This window comes from Mastigoproctus giganteus, chromosome 13, assembly GCF_048544385.1.
Source record: "Mastigoproctus giganteus isolate SK-2022 chromosome 13, ASM4854438v1, whole genome shotgun sequence".
NCBI lineage: Eukaryota > Metazoa > Arthropoda > Arachnida > Uropygi > Thelyphonidae > Mastigoproctus > Mastigoproctus giganteus.
Genome location: NC_143587.1, coordinates 20908494 through 20912439, shown reverse-complemented (window position 1 = coordinate 20912439; position 3946 = coordinate 20908494).

Below are 3946 nucleotides of genomic sequence, written 5' to 3'. Positions count from 1 at the left end.
GGAGAGGGTGAGAGAGAGATAGAAGAGAAACAGAAGAGCGAATGAACGAAAGGGACAGGGAAAAAAAGAAAGGCAGAGGAGAGGAGAGAAAGAAAAAAGGTGAAAGAGAAAGAGAGGGAGAGAAAACAAGATAGATAAAAACCAAGAGTGAAGAAAATGAAACAGAAACAGACAGAGAGAGGGGGGGGGGGGAGAGAAACAGAGAGAGAGAGAGAGAGATAGAGAGAGAGAGAGAGAGAAAACAAGGTAGATAAAAACCAAAAGTGAAAAAATGAAACATAAACAGAAAGAGAGAAAGAAAGAAAGAGAGAAAGAAACAGAGAGAGAGAGAGACGTGATAAAGAAAAAAATGAAAGAGAAAGAGACAGAAAGGGGAAAGAAATGGACAAAGAGGGTAAAAGAGAGAAACAGAAGAGCGAATGAACGAAAGGGACAGGGAAAGAAAGAAAGGTAGAGGAGAGGAGAAAAAGAAAAAAGGTGAAACAGAGAGATACAGAGAGAAAACAAGATAGATAAAAACCAAGAGTGAAAAAAATGATACAGAAACAGACAGACAGAGAGAGAGAGGGGGGGATAAAGAAAAAAAGTGAAAGAGAGAGAGACAGAAAGGGGAAAGAAATGGACAGAGAGGGTAAAAGAGAGAAATAAAATAGATAAAAAATAAATAAGAAATAGGAATACAGAGGAAAAAGAAAAGTCGATGTTAAATAAAAAAAGAAAAAGAAACATAAAAAAATAAATAGGGAAAGAAAGAACAAAAGAGAATAAAGATTGAAAGAGCAAGGAAAATATAAGGAAGGAAAGTGAGAAAGACGAACCGAAAGAAATAAAGTCAGTGGTAAAAATAGAAAGGAAAAAGAGAGAGGGACATTGAAAGTAAAAGACAGAAAATTAAAAAGGGGAGAGCGTGAGAAAATGAACGAACGAGAGAGAGAGAGAGAGAGAGAGAGAGAGAGAGAGAGAGAGAGAGAAAGAAAGAGAAAAAAGACGAAGAGGTGGGAAAATAAAATTTTATTTTTGTTTATTTCGAAAGAGAAAGAGAAGAGGAAGACAAGAACCAGTGACGCAGAGATAGAACGAAAGAGCATGAGAGAGCGGACGAAACAGTATCGAACATAGAAAAAAAAAATAATTCATATCACAAAAGGCCCTCACTAGCGCCCCCTACTTACGTGCACCAAACTAAGAGGCGGTAAATACAAACTAGGTTCAGTCACTTTGAAAGCCCAATCATAATTTCTGAAAATAAAAATTAAATTTAAACTGTACAACTTCATTTTGATATCTCTGACCCTAGCGCCAATACGAGTTGCCGCGGACTTGCACCACAAATAAACAACACTTATAGTAACACAAATAAACAACACTTTTAGTAACACACATAAACAACACTTACAGTTGCTTATTTATAGCACTATAACTGTCTCTAATATTTCTATTCTTACTCCTCGGCGTTTTTCCTTCTTTCTTTTCTACAATAAAAAATAAAATCTTATTTTATTTCTTGAAAAAAAAATTCCCTAAGTTGCGTTTATCGCTAAGCCTACTTTTCTAAATACACCCGTACCTAGCAACAAACTAAACTTCTGCGTAGGACAATTTGAAAAGTTTCAAAACTGTGTGGCTATTGCGATAATTACTTACACTCCCCATTTATTATTATTTTATAAAAAATAAAAAATTACAATTACCTGAACAAGCAGGGGTGATAAGCACTGAATGGAACATCTACGAGTGAATTCATCCCAAGGCAATCCAGGTGTCAGAAGCAGTTACATAAAGCGAGAACACTTCACATTAAGAGCCTCACAGCTATCTCCACTCAAGGGTTTCCACGTGGACAACGTCTTGACTATAGTCGGGTAAAGTCCACACCGACCGTACCTCTCTATCTTTCGCTCGCTCGGCCGTCCCGTCAGAGTTTTCCGACTCAGGTAGCCTTCCACTTAGCCGCTACGGTAGCCCTCTGTTAGTACAAGGACACTTTAGGTCTGCAGCTACCGGAACGGCAAGGAGAGAGAGATTCTGGTCACGTGACGAGGGGAAAGCGTTTTCCTCGTAAGCACGTGCCATGTACGGAAGCGGTATTGCAGGTGACACCGTCGAAGTCAGATAACCACGAAAGAGATTGTCTTCTTTTTGAATACCTACTTAGCAGTTTTCAATTGAACTGTCCATTTAATAAGATGCAGACCATAAAAGTTGGTATATCAACTTGGTATACCATTAGAAGATCGTGTTACATCCACTGAATAGCTTCATGGTATCAACCAACTTCGCCCTAGAATGTTTCATTTTTAATCCGATTGCAATTGTACCTGAATGGTTTTGAAGAACATTCCAAAGATATACAACATTTTCCTTGGCTACCTATTCTCCAGTTCTCAATCCAATTGAGGATGTCTAGATTTGTTGGAAAGGGCAGTTCGGGTTCGTAATTTTATGACTACAATACGGCAACTTATGATGGAATAATGGTCAAATCTAGAGTTAGACTCTCTCGGACACGTGGTGGAATCCATGCCACGACGTGTACGGTCTGTAAGTTTGGTAAAATATGGCCTTATTGAATAAAGGTTTCTAATTTTTTGACTAGTGAATATATTATCTGAATGAATTTATCCATTTACTACGTCTTTTATTATTTCATGTCCTCTGACAGTATAGTAGATTCGCCCCTTGCCAGTCATTTGGAGAGGAATGAATTCGATTCCCGTTTATGACTGGAATGAAGTAAGTTTATGGATAGAATGGTTTATAGTTTTGATTTTTCCCCCCGGATTGTACACCTCATGGATTTTGATGAGCTTAATCCAAATCCTAAATCGGATATTGCCTGAAATCCAAAGATTTAGAGAGGAATGTAGATTATGCTTATCAAAATTTTATCAAAACGTTACCAAGGAAGGCTTCCACCTTCCTTGGTAACGTTTTTCTATGTTTGCCATGTTCGTTGCTAACTTCTCCAAGGTCATCTGGGAAAAGAGGAAATGTGGCACTGGTTCTGTTCTTACCCGAAAGTGTTCTCAAACTTTCTGAAGGATTTCCAAACTTCGAATTCTTGTGGTACCACTTACAGTTCCAGTACCCACTTCTTCCCTTGATCACCTATTTTGGAGCGAAAATAAGATTCATATCTTTAATAGAAGCGTTATATAATATATTAGAAAATTTAACACAATGTCCAACGGAATCATTGGATATTATAACAATGTCAGCAGAACATGATGTGATGTGTTGAGTCATGCTATACAGTCCAGATATCATCTGGAATCGCCTGGATGTGTTTTATGTCCAAAAATGGCACCCTTCTGAATTGTATTGAACGAGCAATGACATGTGGTGGGGTTGGTAGTGCAATGGCATGGGGTTTTCATCGTTTAGACTTGGTCCACTGGATATCCTCGATATAACCATGAATGTAGATGTATATTGTGACATCCTGAAGAAATTCTTTCTTACTTGCATCATAGCAACGTTTGGAGAGGACCTATAATCATGCCGGTACCATAAAGCGTGGTAAATACAATAGCGGTTCCAGGAGAATAATGTGGAGAACCTGACATTTTCAGTCCACAGCCCTCGTGGTAGCACAGTTTGTAGAATCGCAGTCCTGGCCACAACGGGTGAAAAAGACATGAGTTCGAGATGACGTGAAGAATTTTTATGGGACTTTTTCACAACATGGCTGAGTTAGTTGGTCTCAGGAGAAGATATCATAGTTTTTTTCTCTCCCGGAAACACAGGTTTTTCATCCAGCAAACAAAAGAGGCATGTAAATTTACTAAAATATGAAATATAGTATTGTTTCTCTTAAAGGTAATATTGAGTTGGTTTATTGAATGTCCTCGATTTTCTACTAAGCCACTGCTACACCCCTCAATATATTTTTTTTTTATCGATCAACATGCAACAATCTTATATCATATTGGTGTTACATTTGTGG